This window comes from Microtus pennsylvanicus, chromosome 14 (assembly GCF_037038515.1).
Source record: "Microtus pennsylvanicus isolate mMicPen1 chromosome 14, mMicPen1.hap1, whole genome shotgun sequence".
Lineage (NCBI taxonomy): Eukaryota > Metazoa > Chordata > Mammalia > Rodentia > Cricetidae > Microtus > Microtus pennsylvanicus.
This window is the reverse complement of record NC_134592.1, coordinates 4,016,627-4,036,115: the sequence shown is the minus strand read 5'-3', so window position 1 is coordinate 4,036,115 and position 19,489 is coordinate 4,016,627.

The following is a 19,489-nucleotide window of genomic DNA, read 5'->3' as shown; positions in this document are numbered from 1 at the left end:
GTTTAGTTCATGCCCCCACCTCTTTCCAGACACAAGAGCCAACAGAACAGGAGGCACCAATGTGGTACCTATAGCTCAGTTAACAATTTCAGAAAAAATATATTAAGAAGGATGTAGTAATATAGTGAATGTGTTGGTAGTTATCTCAATGGATACCCTTAACACATCTCCTGCAAATATTCTTCCCTTGATGACCCATATAGTAATTAGGCAAGTGCTCTAGAAATTTTGATAGGGCCATGCTTCTACTAATTTAACTGTATGATAGAAACTTGCATCTTAATGCAAATTATTGTATCTTCCTAGACAACCCAATTCTACATATTCCCATACCCTGGAATAACATTGAGCTTTTTCATCAAAAGCAGTCTCCCAGAAGGCTGTCTCCATTCTTCTTTAAGGTCACTTATACAGCTTCTTTTCTACACTTCTTTGCCTTTGTCCTCAAGGCCTGTTAGATAACAGACAAAGATGGATAAGAGGACACTCACAAAATGTATACCATGACTCAGTGTGTTTAACAAGCTGCAGTTTTGACAGGGCTCATAAGTATGGTTCCATTCTACCTTGATTCAGTTATGATCAACAGTTCAAATACCAGGTCTGGATAATATCCAGACCTGGTATTTCAGATATGAAAAAGTAGGCCTGGTTGGACCATATCTGGCAGAGAATGTGTTAATAAAGCTTTTTAGGAGATGAATGTTTTCACTGATGAAAAATGTTTTGGAATGTGCCCCCAAAGTGAGATAAGCTAACAGCAATATATAAGTTTTTACATGCATATATGATTAAATATCAGAAATGAACATTCACAGAATTAAACAGAAATGTGTGGTATCGAAAGTGAGGCTATTCACATATGCTTTGCTCTAACTTGAGGATCACAAATCATATTATTGCAGGATAGAGGAAACTGGGACCAGTCCAATGCATGGCTTGTCTTCAATTACAAGTCAGAATTTATATGATGTCCTCTGGGTGTCAGAACACTGAGAAACACCCTGAGGACAAGATTCTCTTTTCATGTAGAGAAGCAGCTATCCCTACAATCCAGGGTACTGCAGGAGGTGGTGGGGCTCCCCTTGGATTTCAGCATCTCTGCTCTCCTGGGTAATGTGCATGATGGTGTGCTTCATAGCCCAGCATCATGGGAATCTAATGGATATCATGAGTGATAACGTGAAGGATTTTTGGCTGATTGAGAAATATTGATTTACAGAGATATTTTTCTCTCATCACTGGATTCATGCACTAAAGCCTTGACACAGTGACATCGTAAAAAGATGGCATAAGTTTTTTTTTCCTAAGTTAAACTAATGTGAGGTTCACAATACAGGCTGAGCTGTGGCAATGTGTGTTGAGCTGGGCAAAGGTTTCCATAAAATACATGCACACATTGATGTCTGGCATTCTCACTCACACTTTACTGTGGGGATTTTTTCAGGCTTCTCTGCCTGGGCTCACTTTCACTGATCAGAATGCTCATGAGTTTCCTTTGTCACTGTACTAGTATTGATGCTTGTAATCAGTGCTGAAGGGCCTGAGCACCATTTGCACTACTCGTGAGACTCTTTCTGAAGGGAATTGTATCTGGAACCTAGTTCTGATCTCTTCTTTCTGATTCTCTCACAAATGGATACACCATGATTTCCTCAGTGGTCAGATAACTCAGATGCAGGACAAAAAGTTGTATATGTCTCTAGAGGGCTGTACAATGTCCTTCATCAACAGTTATAAACAAGATCTTTAGGTTATTCATTTTGGAAAAAATTATGAATTTCATGAATCACCATCAGCAAGAACAAGAAAGTCCTTGTCTTTGGCAAATAGTGATATCTTGAACCTTCTCAACTGAAGAATTATGATCCAATTCAGTTCTGTTCATGGTAGATCACTTACTTTGCACTGTTTTATAGATAAAGAATTGTACATTATTGTACAGGAGAGTGAGGACATTGATATGAATGAGGAAACACTGATCCATCTCAGGTCTAGGTGACTCTTAGAATTGAAACAATTTTGGTCTTAGTACTTTAAAAGGCCTGTGTTTTGAAGAATGGATAATGAGAGCAATTTGACTTAGAGTAAATGAAAATGGACCAACAGTAGGAAGAGTCTGAATCTTAGAGATTTGCACCTGACCTTAAATCCTGTCCTGATAATGTCATGTAAGCCAATGAGAAATAAGTGAATGGAAACTTAATTGTAATCTTTGATGTGAGGATTTGGAATCTGTGCTTTAGTTTGCAGGGAATTGTGCTGCTCTGGCTCTGTGGTAATTTGAGGACTGTGGTTGGGACACAGGTCAGCTATGGAATGCCAGGGCTAGGAGAAGAAAATATTCTTCTCCCCTGTCCCCTGGTCACAAGTTCTGAATGCCACAGAGTTTAAGGGAGTGGCTGCCCTGCAGCACAGTACATATAGAATTGCTTTGCTCAGATATTTAGTATATCTTAAATTAGATCTGAGACATTGAGATAATGTCTCTGGAGACTTTTCTGGCCACACCACCTGATGGTATTTTGCAGTTGTTCTGATATTCTTGCAACCACAGCCCTAAATAAATACATCGTGCTCTCTTGAGAATGATTACTTCACCCACGTATACTTCCTCTTTCTGATTAAACTGTTGATGAAGCAATTGTTTCAATAGTGTATAAATGGGCTGCATAATAAACACGCAGCATGCAGTTGGAATTGCTGCTTTTGCTCTGCATCCCCTGTGTCCTGGTTTATTCGAGACCCTTACCCAGGGACCCCTTTGATATCAGTGACAAAGATTTATTTGACTCTGTCTGTGCTTGAAAATGTCTGGAAGGGAGCGCTTTTTTTATGGTGACTCTGTGACAAAACATCTGAGCAGTAAAACGTTTAGAAATCTTCATAGATTCTACTGGATTATAAGAGATGGAATGAACAGTGCAGTGAGAAACTGACCAGAAATTGGAAATTTTCCAACTAGCTTGTTCATGTGCATGCCAGAAACATTAATAAACATATTTAGTCTCTACACAATACCCTTGTATATTGAAAAATAAAAATTCAATACACAATTGTAAAGGGAAATTCTAGCATGTTTCATTTGAATTTTCTTTAGCAATACACTCTGACCATACTTATTCTTTTTCCAAACTACTTATAGGTCCTCCTCACCTCCCTATTAACTGAATTTCAAGCCTTTATTTCTTTCAATCTTTAAAAAACAATCCCATCTCTCTTGTCCCTCTTAATGTTTATCCCTGTCTCTCTCTCACACACACAGACTCATTAAAATACAAAAACAAAAAACCAAAATATATAAACAAAATACCATCAAGAAAAGAAAATGCCCAAATATATTTATGTTGTTAAAGAAACATCTACAAAAATGCCTCTGTATGATTTATTGATGTTAGTATAAGACCTATTGGGAAGTATATTTAATTGAGCCAGTAAAACTCCCCTGAAATGCACTAATTTTTCCTTGCATGTTCATACCAATTGCAGATAGTTTCTTCATTAGGATTGGGAGTCCTGTCTATTTTCCCTCTTGGCAGTAGAATCCCATGTTTTTTGAACATGTTAAGCCCTGTGTCTACTTCCGCAGTCTAGAGAGTTCATATGTTTATCACTTCTATTGTGTGTGGAAGAGGCTGTTTCCTTGGATTCATTCATCACCTCTGGCTGTTAAAGTCTTTCCAACTCTTCTTCTATATCAGTTCCTGAGTCCTAAGGAGAACGTTTGTTAAAGACAACAGATTTATAACTGAGTAGTCTAATATCTCTCTTGTTCCATAGATTGTCATTTGAGATTCTCTGTTATTTCCCTTATTGTGAAAGAAGAAGCTACACTAATGATAGTTGTGTGAAACACTGATTAATATGCATACACAGGCATGTCATTGGGGATTATTTTATTAGCACAGTGGTCCTCAACCTTCCTATTTGCTGTAACCCTTTAATATAGTTCTTCATTTTGTAGTGACCCCCCTAACCATAAAATTACTTTGTTGCTATTACATATCTGTAATTATCCACAATGAATAACAATGTAAATATTTGGCTTGCAGGGTAACTGGTATGTGAACCCTATGAAAGAGTTTTTTGACTCTTGTTAAAGGGTTGTTTATTTCCCAAAGAGGTCATACCCCAAAGGTGGAAAACCATGGCTTTAGCATAACATTGGTTTTCCTGTAAGCAACCTCACTACAATTTCTAGAACATTCTAGTAGTTTTTTGCATGGTTTACATTTATGGAGTGGTCTTTTTTTTAATTAATTTATTTATTTATTAAAATTTTCCACCTACTCCCCTACTCCCATTTCCCTCCCACTTCCCCCTCCCATGCTAAGAGAAGTCAGGGTGCCCTGCCATGTGGGAAGTCCAAGGCCATCTGCCTTGCCATCCAAGTCTAGGAAGGTGGGCATCCAAACAGAGTAGGCTCCCAAAAAGCCAGTAAATCCAATAATAGAATAGCTGATTATTCCCCCAATATTTGTGCCATTAATCAACACACATGCATATCTAACAGGCCGATCACCATTGTGGGTCACAGTTTTTTTGTTAGGTTCATTATTACACTTCTCCTCTGAGTGCATGCCAAGTACCTTCCACTGCTACAAAGTCAGTAGATAAGGTATCCAGTAAAATGACAACTCAAATTCTCCAGGATCAATGAAATATATGAATGTTGTCTTTAGCAATAAGGTTTACCATCAGCTTGTAGAGAGCAACCAATAGTTTGGCAATATCCTGAGTTATTTTGTGATTTACATGAAGCCACTTTGGTCAATGATTCAATTTATGAATGTTTTTTTAGGCATGACAGTCTTCCAAACATCCAGTAGTTTACTGAAGATGAATGTTGCAATAATTTTGAATCTACTCTTTTGGGGATTTGAAGCCAAAGACTGAGTGGAAACACATCTCTAAACCACCTGGGTTAGAAAGAGGACACTCTTAATACTTAAAAAACTATTGGGCACCAGCTTCAGCAAAGATACGACTTATCTGTGTAGGGCATAGATATTAGAAAAGTCACTAATGACTATGAATACATGCATAAAAATAGCATAAAAGAAGCATAGGATAGTATCAGGAGGGAGTTCTAGTAAATACAGAAATTTGCCTTCATTTAATTTTTCATACACTTTTTAGCCCAAAACAACAGGGGGAAAATACGAACAACGGCTTTAACATGATACAAAGAACAACTAGAACAGTTTTGTGCTTCAATACTTTAAGACATCAAATCATTAGCATTCTGTTGTTTAAGCAGTGAACCCACCCTAGACCGAGTATCCAGAAGGCAGACACTCCCAAGGTGGAACCTCCTATTTCAAAAGAAGGAGCAGAGGTATGCTTGAATATCCTGATCATTAGTCAGGGTGGACTGGATCTACCCATATGGACCATCTTGCTGTTGAAAGGACCAGGTAACCACACCCTAGTCAGGGTGGACTGGATCTACCCATGTGGACCATCTTACTGTTGAAAGGACCAGGTAACCACACCCTAGTCAGGGTGGACTGGATCTACCCGTATGGACCATCTTACTGTTGAAAGGACCAGGTAACCACACCCTAGTCAGGGTGGACTGGATCTACCCATGTGGACCATCTTACTGTTGAAAGGACCAGGTAACCACACCCTAGTCAGGGTGGACTGGATCTACCCATATGGACCATCTTACTGTTGAAAGGACCAGGTAACCACACCCTAGTCAGGGTGGACTGGATCTACCCATATGGACCATCTTACTGTTGAAAGGACCAGGTAACCACACCCTAGTCAGGGTGGACTGGATCTACCCGTGTGGACCATCTTACTGTTGAAAGGACCAGGTAACCACACCCTAGTCAGGGTGGACTGGATCTACCCATATGGACCATCTTACTGTTGAAAGGACCAGGTAACCACACCCTAGTCAGGGTGGACTGGATCTACCCATATGGACCATCTTACTGTTGAAAGGACCAGGTAACCACACCCTAGTCGGGATGTGCAGTCGCACTTGTCAACAACTGTGGACAAGAAACAACTCTCTGTCCTTCATACAAGGTGGAACTAGGCTCACATTTCTTGAGCCTCCACAAAAATCCTATCACTAGATTCTCATTCCTGAACATTTTTTTTAAAAGATGCTTAATTTGTGTATCAAGAAGCCAGGGCTCTGAAACAAATAGTGTAAATGAATCTCCAGAGGCTAGCAGGAAAACTGTCCACTCTAAAACCCATAAATTGTAAGAGAAAAGCACAGAGCTGAGAAGCAGCCGGAACTATTGCCTAGCTATCAGCTGAGGCTGTGTCAATGTGCTCTCCGTGCACAGTAGTATGAGCAGTACCTGCAGTATGCATATTGGTGATCTTGAGGAAGACCTGGTTGTTTGTGTCCTTGGAGACTGTGAGCTGACTCTTCATGGATGTATTTTAGAACTTAGTATCATCCCGCCAAATGTTTGCAAGCCACTCCAAACCGTTTCCTCAGGGCTGACATATACAACCCACACCTATTCCAGAAGTGTTCACTGAAAACCCAGTTAAGGAGCAGGTCAGTATGAGATCCTGGGAGAGCTGCAACCACCTACGGCCAGATTCCTTCAGAGTAACCTGGGGCAGGAAACGTGGAGAAAGGAAAGCAGAGGATAAGGCTGGAATAGGTGATAATATACAAGTCTGCCCCTTAGTGAGCCTTGACACTCATATGCAGGGCAAATCAGCAGCAGGAATGAAAAAAGAAATCTATCCATGGCTGCACACCAGTGAGTATCCAGACCCAGCTTTGGCTTTTCAACCCAGGGTTGGGTGGATCCAGGAGAGACTAGCTTTCCATGCAAGGTACCAGCTTTGATGAAGGACTTAAGTTTGAGGACTCAGGGGGAGCCAGTCTGTGAGGTGAGGCACAGAAGCCCTCATGGGAGTTCACCTTTTTCCCCAAAGAAAGTAGCCCACCTGGTAGAGACAGGCCTTCTGTATACAACACATCTGATGAGTGCTGTGGGAATGCAGCAGGGAAGAGTAGGTGACCTTGAAGGCTGGCAGCTATACAGTCTATAATTGCATGGAAGAGAGTGATATTTCATTGAGTACTACTAATCTGTCAATTTCCTGCCTCATGTATTTGAGATTCAATATTAGTAGCTTCATCTTTTTATTATTATTATTAAAAATTTCTGCCTCCTCCCTGCCTCCCTTTCCCCCTCCCCCCACTGCCCACGCCCCACTCCCCTCCCCCTCCATCTCCAGTCTGAAGAGCAGTCAGCGTTCCCTGCCCTGTGGGCAGTCCAAGGTCCTCCCCCCCTCCATCGAGGTCTAGGAAGGTGAACATCCAAACAGGCTAGGCTCCCAAAAATCCAGTTCATGCAATAGGATCAAAACCCAGTGCCATTGTCCTTGGCTTCCAGGTAGCCCTCATTCTCCACCATGTTCAGAGAGTCTGGTTTTAGCCCATGCTTATTCAGTCCCAGTCCAGCTGGCCTTGGTGAGCTCCCAATAGATCAGCCCGACCGTCTCAGTGGGAGGGTGCCCCCCTCACGATCTTGACTTCCTTGCTCATTTTCTCCCTCCTTCCGCTCCTCATTGGGACTTTGGGAGCTCATTCCAGTGCTCCAATGTGGGTCTCTGTCTCTATCTCCATCCATCGCCAGATGAAGGTTCTATGGTGATATGTAAGATATTCATTAGTATGGCTATAGGATTGGGCCATTTCAGGCTCTTTCTCCTCAGCTGACCAAGGACCTAGTAGGGGATATCTCTCTTGACCCCTGGGAAGCCCTCTAGAGTCAAGGCTTTTGCCAAGCTTAAAATGGCTCCCTTAATTAAGATATATACTTTTATGTTCCCATATCCATCCTTCCATTATCCCAATCATCCCATTCCCCCAAGCTCTCCCCATCCTCCACTTCTCACTTTTATCTCCCCATCTCCCCTTACCCCATCCCACCCAACCGCCCAGTTCCCAATTTTTGCCCAGCAATCTTGTCTACTACCAATATCCAGGAGGATAACCATATGTTTTTCTTTGGGTTCACCTTCTTATTTACCTTCTCTAGCATCACAAATTATAGGCTCCAGATCCCTTTCTATGGCTAAAAACCAATTATGAGTGACTACATCCCATGTTCATTATTTTGGGTCTGGGTTAGCTCACTCAGGGTAGTGTTTTCTATTTCCATTTGCATGCAAAATTCAAGAAGTCATTGTTTTTTACCGCTGAGTAGTACTCTAATATGTATATTATTAACTTCTTCTTTTCTGATACGAATCCCCTTGATCCCTTTATGTTGTCTTATTGCTATTGCTAGAACTTCAAGCACTATATTGAAGAGGTATGGAGAGAGTAGACAGCCTTGCCTGTTCCTGATTTTAGTGGGATGGCTTTGAGTTTCTCTCCATTTAATTTGATGATACCTATTAGCTTGCTGTAAATAGCTTTTATTATATTTAGGTATGACCCATGTATCCCTAATCTCTCCAAGACCTTTTTCATAAAGGGATGTTGAATTTTGTCAAATGCATTTTCAGCATCGAATGAAATGATAATATGTTTTTTTCTTTCAGTTTATTGATATGATGTATTACATTGATAGATTTGTGTATGTTGAACCAGCCCTACATCTCTGGGATGAAGCCTACTTGATCATAATGGATAATTTTCCTAATGTGTTCTTGGATTCAGTTTGCCAGTATTTTATTGAGAATTTTTGCGTCAATATTCATGTGTGAGATAGGCCTGTAATTCTCTTTCTTGGTTGTATAGTTGTGTGGTTTTGGTATCAGGGTAACTGTAGCTTCATAAAAGGAGTTTGGCAATGACTCTTCTGTTTCTATACTGTGAAATACATTAAGGAGTATACGTATTAGCTCTTCTTGGAAGTTCTGGTAGGATTCTGCTTTTAAACCATCTGGTCCTGGGCTTTTTTTTGCAAGGGAGGTTTTTGAAAACAGTTTCTAATTCTTCACGACTAACAGGTCTATTCAGATTGTTCATCTGATCTTGGTTTAACTTTGGTGTATGGTACTTATATAAAAAAATGTCGATTTCTTTTGCATTTTTCTATTTTGTGGCATACAGGCTTTTGTAGTAAGATCTAATTATTCTCTGAATTTTCTCTGTGTTTGTGGTTATGTCCCCCTTTTCATCTCTGATATTATTAATTTGCATATCTCTCTTCACCGTTTGATTAGTTTGGATAGTGGTTTGTCGATCTTGTTGATTTTCTCCAAGAACCAACATTTTGTTTCATTGATTCTTTGTATTGTTTCCTGTGTTTCTATTTTGTTGATTTCAGCCCTCAGTTTGATTATTTCCAGTCTTCTACTCCTCCTGGGTGAGTCTGCTTCTTTTTTTTTTTTCTAGAGCTTCCAGATGGGCTGTTAAGTCTCCAATGTGTGCTTTCTCCATTTTCTTTTATGGGCACTTAGTGCTATGAACTTTCCTCTTAGTGCTGCGTTCATAGTGTCCCATAGGTTTGTGTAGTAATATGGGTGGCAAGGCTGCATTCCCAGCACCCCGGCCACCCGCCTAGCTTATGCCTGAAATAACAACACACAAACTGTATTCATTTAAACACTGCTTGGCCCATTTCTATCTAGCCTCTTCTAGGCTAATACTCACATACTAATTTAGCCCATTTCTAATCATCTGCATAGCACCACTAGGTGTGCTTACCGGGAATATTCTAGCATAACGTCCATCCTGGGTCAGAGCTTCATCGCGTGTGCCTGGCCAGGCAAGGGGAGCATGGCCTCTGCTCCAGAGAGCAGAGCTGTCGAGTCTGAGCTCACTTCCTCTTCCTCCCTGCATTCTGTTCTGTTTACTCCTCCCACCTATGTTTTAACCTATCAGGGCCAATCAGTTTCTTTATTGCTTAATGAAATCAACAGATTGATATATGACACTCCCACATCAGGTTTGAGTATGTTGTCTCTTTATTTTCATTAAATTCAAGGAAGACTTTAATTTCTTTATTTATTTCTTCCTTGACCCAGGTGTGGTTCAGAAGTTGACTGTTGAGTTTATATGAGTTTTTTTTGGCACTCTAGGGGTAGCCTTGTTGTTGAATTCTAATTTTAATCCATGGTGATCTGATAAGAAACAGGTGGTCACTTATATTTTTTTGTATCTGCGGAGTTTTGCTTTGTTACTGAGTATGTGGTCAATTTTCAAGAAGGTTCCATGAGCTTCAGAGAAGAAGGTATATTCTTTCCTATTTGGGTGGAACGTTCTATAGATGTCTGTTAAGTCCATTTGCTTCATTACCTCCATTAATTCTCTTATTTCTCTACTAGGTTTCTGTCTAATTGACCTGTCCATTGATGAGAGAGGTGTGTTGAAGTCTCCTACTATTAGTGTGTGTGTGTTTTGATGTCTGCCTTGAGTTCTAGTAATGTTTCGTTTACATACGTGGGTGTTTTTATATTAGGGGCATAGATATTCAGGATTGAGACTTCATCCTGATGAATTGTTCCTGTTATGAGTATAAAATGACCATCTCTATCTCTTCTGATTGATTTTAGTTTGAAGTCAAATTTGTTAGAAATTAGTATGGCCACACCTGCTTGTTTCTGAGGTCCATTTGATTGAAAAACCTTTTCCCAACCCTTTACTCTGAGTAGATATCTGTCTTTGTGGTTGAGGTGTGTTTCTTGTAAACAGCAGAATGTTGTATCCTGTTTTCATATCCAATCTCTTAGCCTGTGCCTTTTTATACATGATTTGAGTCCATTGATATTAAGTGATATTAATGACCAGTGGTTGTTAACTCCAGTTATTTTTTTGGTAGTAGATTTTGTGTGTTTCCCTTCTTTGAGTGTTGCTGGTGAAGGGTTGCTAGATATCTGAGTTATTATAGGCAGTGTTGACACTGTTGGATTCCTTGGGTTGTGATTTTTCTTCTATTACATTCTGTAAGGCTGGATTTGTGGCTACATATTGTTTAAATTTGTTCTTATCCTGTAATATTTTGTTTTCTCCATTTATAGTGAATGATAGCTTGGCTGGGTATAGTAGTCTGGTCTTGCATCCATGGTTTCTTAGTTTCTGAAGTACCTCTATCCAGGACCTTCTGGCTTTTACGGTTTCCATAGAGAAGTCAGGTGTAAGTCTGATAGGTTTACCTTTATAATTTACTTGCCCCTTTTCCTTTGCAGCTCTTAATATTCTTTCTTTAATCTGTATGTTTTGTGTTTTGATTATTATATGGTGAGGGGATGGTTTTTTTTATCTGGTCTATTTGTTATTTTGTATGCTTCCTGAATATTCATAGGACTATCTTTCTTTATGTTGGGAAAGTTTTCTTCCATAATTTTGTTAAATATATTTTCTGGGCCTTTGAACTATAATTCTTCTCCTTCATCTATCCCCTTTATTCTTAGATTTGGTCTTTTTATTGTGTCCAAGATTTCCTGAATGTTTTGTGATGAGAATTTGTTGGATTTGCTGTTTTCTTTGAACAGTGGGTTTATTTTCTCTATGGCGTTTTCAGAGTCTGAGATTCTTTCTTCTATCTCTTGTATTCTATTAGTTATGCTTGTTTCTGTAGTCTCTGTTTATTGACCTAGATTTTCCTTATCCAGTCGGCCCTTGGTTTGTGTTTTCTTTCTTGCTTCCATTTCAGTTTTCAGTTCTTGAACTGTTTCCATTACCTGTTTGATTGTTTTTTCTTGGTTTCCTAGGGTATCATTTATGTATTTATTCATTTCTTCAAACAGTTTTTTATACTTCTTATCCATATCTATAAGGGCATTTTTTACATGCTGTTTAAGGGACTCTATTGTTTCATAATGTCAATTTTTTTCTCCTTCTTCTGGATTAGGGTGTTCAAGACCTTCTGTTTTAAAATCACTGGGCTCTTGTATTTTCATGTTGTTTTTCAGATTGGTGGAGGAATTCTTGCCCTGACACCTGCCCATCTCTTCCTTCAAATGCTATCCAATGGATCTTATGGAACAGGATCAGGTTCCCTTACTGGGCAGGGACCTCTCTGACAAAAGGCCTACCTTGCTGCAGGCAGGCTATTGAAGCAAAGCAATTCCCACCTGCCCTGCCCCCAACTCCTGCCCACTTCTCGCCCTCAGCACCCTTTCCCTGCACCCAAACAGGCTGAGCTGGCAGATACCATGGCCCCATGGAAGGTAGTAGTAGCTTCATCTTTATGTTGACCTCTGATTCTTTAAGAACAGCACCAAGAGAAAACATAAACTAGAGGCAAAGACAAAGTTATCTTAATTCTCTCAGACCAAGTGCATACTGGAGGAGGGCCAGAAGGACAGAAGACACTGAAAGTCACCACACAGGACCTATGATTTTATTCACTGCTACTGTGATGTTAAAACGCAATGTAATCTCTTTTTCTTGTCACTATGGATGCTTTAGAGTTAAGACAGACAATGATTTGAGTAAACTGATTTCTTTAAAGAAATCAATGTCAGCAACTAAACAGGGCCGCCGGTAGCCCAAACAAAAACATATAGCTATCATCCTGGGTAGGGGAAGTAGACAAGATTGCCAGGCAAAAAATCGGGATCTTAAGTGTGGGGGGATGGGGGTAAGGGGAGATGGGGAGAGAAAAGTGAGAAGGGTAGGATGGGGAGAACTTGGGGCAACGGGATGATTGGGATAAAGGAAGGTTGGATAGGGGAGCAGGGAAGCATATATCTTAATTAAGGGAGCCATCTTAGGGTTGGGAAGAGACTTGGACCTAGAGGGGCTTCCAGATGCCCAAGGCGAGATTCCCAGTTAGTTCCTGGGGCAGCTGAAGATAGGGAACCTGAAATGATCCTATCCTATAGCCATACTGATGAATATTTTGCATATCACCATAGAACCTTCATCTGGCGATGGATGGAGATAGAGACAGAGACCCACACTGGAGTACTGGACTGAGCTCCCAAAGTCCCAATGAGGAACAGAAGGAGGGAGAAGATGAGCAAGGAAGTCAGGACCACGAGGGGTGCACCCACCCACGGAGACAGTGGTGCTGATCTATTGGGAGCTCACCAAGGCCAGCTGGACTGAGACTGAAAAAGCAGGGGATAAAACCAGACTCTCTGAAAATGGCGGACAATGAGGGACTTGAGAGGGAGGGGGAGAGGAGTGGGGGGAGAGGAAGAGGAGTGGTGGGAAGGGGAGAGGAGTGGGAGGCTGGGAGGAGGCAGAAATTGTTTTTTTTCTCAATAAAACAAAAAGAAAGTTAAAAAAATAAATAAATATCTCACAAAGAAAAAAAAGAAATCAATGTCAAAAATGATCATTTCATTTTTAGGAATAAACTTCTTAATCAAATATTTAAAATATAAAGGCATCAAGATGTGTCTAAACCATGAGTTTACACTGACCACAAAGTTATAGTAACACTGTATGAAGAAACCAAACCCTCAATGCTGAGAAACAGCTGAGGCACTGAACCCTCATGGAATGATAGACAATAAGACCTGCACCTACACTTGGTTAATTTTCCAGGGCATTTCAATATCACAATGACTTTTCATTTATGATTAATTTATATATATTGAAATAGGAATGTATCTGACATTATCTCCATGAGATTCAAAGATCATCATAAATGTCTTCATCAAAGGCAGGGAGTAGAATGGTTCCAAAATTAAAATAGTATCCTAGAATGGATGATAACAGTAGCAAACAGGCTTTTACAATTTCTGGCTATTATCCATAGAGTAGCAGTGAACATTATTGAGTGAGTTTCTCTAGTAGAATGTAGAGTCATTTGAGTGTATGCTCCAGAGTGGTATAGCTGGATGCTGGGGTAGGTCTATTCCAATCTTCCTCTGGAGCTGTCACACTGATTCCACAGTGGCTGTACAGAATAGAAAGTATAAGGTGTTTCAGTTTGCAGTATAAGGAGTTTTGGCACTTCAAAATGGCACTGCAACATGCAAAAGATAGCTGCTTTAATCAAGGTCTTACAGTCACTTGACTGATTTGATGCCTTAACATTGTTGAGTCTTGTTCAATCCAGAGACCAGGATCAGGAGATTCCCTTGCCAGCTATCAGTAATGCTTTCCTGTTGGTGGAGACAGGAGAGTGCTTTATGAAGACAGCATTTTAAATTAAAAAATATTTTGAATTCAGTGGAGTTTAAAGGATCTCTAATATCAAATAGGCCAAAGGAATTCCTGCCTACCACAACATATGAAGATTATGACATCGATATTCAGTACATAGCATTCATATTTCAAGGGGATTTATGTCAGTTACAGGAACATGCCAAACAAGCCCTCTGCACTACAGAGATTTCTTACTGAATCAACCCCTTGAGATTATCAAGTACCACAGGATTCCATGTTGGTTGCTATCGGCTCAGGTATCCAAATCAAGTCACAAGAGTGACTTCATCATATCCAGAGGAACATGAAGGATGATAGCAGGTCAGAGTTGGTCAGTGTCTATAAAAGCCTGAGACTGTAGGTCAGGATACTTGTTCTGTAAAGGTAGTAAACTTAAGATCGGATTAATCTAAATAACTTCAAACCTATTATTAACTAACATGTATACACACTGGGAAAATAAATTGGTTATATGAAAAATAATGTAATGATATTTTTTCAAATTACAAGATTTACACGTATGTGGTAGGACATTAGGATGTAAATATCTCTTCCATTCTCAGAAACTGAAATTCTGCTACACAACACATGTGGAATTAAAACACACACACACACACACACACACACACATATTCATGCTACTTAAGACTGGAAAAGGAGTTTTAGTTTGGTCAGATGCTGTTTATGTGAACTTTACTGGTAAAATTCATATTATAAATTATTTAAAGCTACTCCAAAAAGTTCAAGCATCTTTGAATCCAGAGATAATTCTGTCACTATGTGTTAATACAATTTTCCCTCCTTTAGTGTTTTATTACAGAGAAATTTGTAAATGGAGGTCAATTAGCATCATTTTATTTATAGAGAAGGAGGCAGAAAAAACAGACACTCAGATTGTTTCTGTGTAAATCTTCAGTTGTCTCTGCCATCTCAGTCCAAGGCAATTTCCTGCTCCTCCAGGGTTTCTGACACACTCAGGATGTGGTTGAAATACTGTGTGCTGCACAGTAATAGACCGCAGAGTCTTCAGAAGTCAGGCTTCTGAGCTCCATGTAGGCTGTGTTGGAGGATGTGTCTGCAGTCAGTGTGGCCTTGTCCTGGAACTTCTTATTGTAGTCAGTATTCCCATTTGCAGGAATAATATATCCAATCCACTCCAGGCCTTGTCCAGGCCTCTGCTTCACCCAGTGAATATAGTAATAACTGATATCGTCAGAGGCCCTGCAGGACAATTTCACCGAGGTCCCAGGCCTCACAAGCTCAGGCCCAGACTGCTGCAGCTGTACCTGGGAGTGGACACCTGTACAGAAAAGACAGTTTAGGAGTCATTGTCACCTCTGTCCCCGTTTCCTCTTCAGATTTTGAACTGGAATGCCCCTTTACCTGTAGTTAGTGACATGAAGAAGAGAGTGATCCAGCTCCACTCCATGGTAAGGACCTGTGTGCTCAGTGACTGTGGAGATGACACTGATCATATGTTGTTCTGGGGTGTGGACATCTCTATATTTATCATGTAATTTGTATATTCATGAACAGTGAAGGTCCTAGAACAGCTTTAGAAGAAAGAGGTAGTTGACCTTGGATCAGGCAGCAGGATGCTAAAGTCCAGTTCTAATTTTGTTTGAGTAAATGAAACCCATACTATATCCCCAAGACTTGTGCAGACCTGTGGATGTAACTTCAAGACATAAGCTCTCAGTTTACAAAGAGACTTCAGCCAGATACAGTTGTTCCTCTTGTGACATAAGATGTACAGTTAGTAGTTGTGAAACGGATTTCAAAACTTGTAAATTATGAGAACTACTAGTCTTTTCTCATATACATCAAGGTGGCAAGTGTCTCTCCAGAAGATTGCATACTAAAACACTTACACAAATGATCAAAAGTGAAAATGCCTCAGAAATTTTGAACACAAATGCTATTGCTGCATTGTCTACAGTAAGTAAATTATAGAAACAAACTACATGTCTTTGATCTAATGAATGTATCAAGGAAGCATGATATATATGCTATAAAACAATCTATTAATCAGTAATATATAAGGAACTTATATAACTTTGAGGAAAATGAATGCAATTGGTAATGTCATTATTAAGTAATTTAAGACCCTCTCAGAAACAGATATTTTCTGAGTCCTTTTTGTAGTCCTTAGATATTATACAGTTAGAAATAATTGTCAAGGCATGAAGTGGCAAATGGATATGGAGGGTCAAGGAAATGATAGGTTGACTTTATAGGGTAAATATGAACAGTGGACATTATAAACCCATATGAAAATTCTAAACATATGAAATGTTGCTGTTTTAGAATAATTTTGTTCATCCCTTGCCATTTTCATTTATGAAAACAATGTATTTTTATTATATTTTCATCCACTATGTCACTCTTATTTCCCTTATGATCTCCCAAAACAAAAAGTCTTTCTTCTAACATATTGATCTCTTTTGTTTATTAATTAACAACTCAGTAAGTCTAATAAATGCTGTCTGCATGGATATGGTGGGTTTTATCTTCTACCTCATAAGTAACGACCAAGTGGGCATAATTCTACAAATAGTGATTCTAATTTCCTAGGTATTCTTCCAATCCTAACATCTCCTCAGCTGGCAGTAATGAATGGGTAGTCGCTACCCCAAGTGAGCTGTAGTCTTTTAAGATATACTTTGTTTAGAAGGGGGAGGGGGAAGGGCACACATGTGCCAAGGAATGTAGAAGCCAACTTATGGAGTTTAGGTCTCTTCTTCTAAGAGGTGGTTTTCAGATATAAAACTAATATTTTCAGTTTGGCCAAGAGACACATTTACCTGCTATGTCTTTCTACAGGCTTTCACTCTGTAATTTTAACTGATCTGGTTTTATGCAGGACTTAGGCTGGTAACAACAGCTGGTAAGAGGTCATTTGTGCAAGAGGACATGTCAATCACCGTGTATAGAATTCTATGATTTTCAACCTCATTTGGGAACCTTACCTTCTTTCTATTCTCTGTTTCATTATAATCCTTCATTTGGAGGAAGGAAGAGATGAATACAGAGGATTCACTGTGGCTGAGTACTCAGTCATTCATTCTCTGCACTTTGACCAGTCATGAATGTCTACAGTGATCATTATACACTGAGCACAGATGCTTCTGTAATCAAGACTGAAACCAGTACTAATCATATACATACATACATATATATATATATATAGGCAGTTAGACAACATGACCATCAGCAATACAACTATGGTCTACTTGGGCTATATCATTCCTAGTCAAGACTTTTTGAACACGTTTGTTTACCTGGGATGGTGTCTTTCCTGTGGAGCAGTCACAAATCCAGTTGGAAAGTAGTTATTCAGCATGTAACAGTAATCATTAATTGGTACCTATTACCTGGAGACTGATAGAGTAGAGTGCAAGGCCTGGTACTGTGTGGGAGTATTGATGTCTTTCTCTCCCTGCAAGCTTCACAGCACCTATAAGCAGCAGGGAGAATTTCCCATTCAGTTCAAGACTGATTCTCTATGGCTAGCAACTAGAGTCGTTAGTTCACCCATGAAATTCAGATTAAAACAATACCAGTGATACATTATTGCCTCAATAAGAATTACTGGAAACGAAAAAAATTAAAAACCCAAATACAAGCATGCATGTGGGGAAAGGGTAATCTATAGTCACATGTTGATGTAAGTATAAACTTCTGTAGTGACTTTAGAAATCAGGTCGTTGATAGCTAAAAATACCTTGTACAATAAAAGAACTTCTGGGGGTATCAACATCCCTGATTTCAATCTGTACTGTAGAAAAAAGTAATAAAAATTTCATTGTATTGACATAAAAAACAGACAGATTGATCATTGAAATTGAACTGAAAACCAATAAGTAAATCCACAAACCTATGGACACTAAATTTTTGAGAAGGAAGAAAAGGTATATAATGGAAAAAAGTTTAACAAACTGTGGTCTAAATAGTTGTCCACATGTAGAAGAGTGCAAATAGGTCCATACCTATCACCCTGCACAAAACTCAAGGCAAAGTGGATAAAAGAACTCAACATAAAACCAGATACACTGACCCTGATAGAAGAGAAAGTGGGGAATAGCCTTGAACCCATTGGCACAGGAGAAAATTTCCTGAACAGACCATCATGACACAGGGAATAAGATCACCAATTAACAAATGGCACCTGATGAAACTAAAAAGCTTTTGTAAGGCAAAGGAAACTATCAAAAATAACTAAATGGCAGTTTACAGATTGGTAAAGATCTTTACCAACCCCACATCAAAGAGAGGGTTAACAATCAAAATATATAAATAACTCAAACTAGACATAAAAAAATAATTCTGGGTTCTGGCTATGAAAAGCAATGATGCTATAAACATAGTTGCCCATATAACTTAAATGCCCCTCGACCCAAGAATGTGGTACATTTACGCAATGGAGTATTACACAGCAGAAAAAAAAACGACATCTTAAATTAAGATAAAAGGACATGTGACTGTGAAAAAATATGATATGATTATTAACGCAATTCTGATATTCTCATAGATTGGCGTCTAGTCCAGTTGTCATCAGAGAGGCTTCATAAAACTGTTAATGGAAACAAATGAGGAGACCCATAATCAAACAATAGGCAGACTCAGTGAATCCTGTAGAAGAAGGGGAGGAAGGATTGTAGATTCCAGAGGTGTCACAACCACTACAAGAAAAGCCAAAGAATCACTGTAAGCTTATAAAGGGCTCACAGAGTCTTAACTGAAAAGCAGAGAGCCTGCATTGAGCCGACCTAGGCCCTCTGTTTATGTTACAGTTATGTAACTTGGTCTTCTTGTAGAATTCTGAAAAGTGGGATGGCAGCACTTTTGGGACTCTTTTCCTTATATTGAGTTGCCTCACCAAATTCATATGCCATGTTTTATTGGTATTCATGCGAAACTTGCCATTTACTGAATAGAAATGGAGAACTGGATGGGGGAACTGGGGAAAACGCAGGTAGGCTTTGGAGGGAGAGGAAGGAAGGAAGGAAAACAGCAGTTTGGTGGATTGCTAATGCCTATCATGGGTGATAATAGAGAAATACTTGCCTGATTAAGCAGTATAGATTCACAGAGACCTGCCGTTCTCATAAGTGAATTCATTCACAAAGTCCTGAACTCTGTGATATTGTGGAGAAATGACAGGAGCATCTTCTCCTAAGGTGGACAAATTGAGTATCACAATATGTAACAGGCTTGTGATTACAGGGAAAGTTATGGGGACTGGAGAAGATTATGTGAAATGCTTAAACTCTGAATCTACTTCTCAAAGCATATAAAAAAGCACTGGATTGATGAATCAGTATTATTAATATTCCAACAACAATATTAGTCATGTCCTAGGAGTTAGACATTTAATTAATATGGGATCAAACATTTATGTTCCAAAGTGTTGACCCAATTATGGCAGACACACGTGTT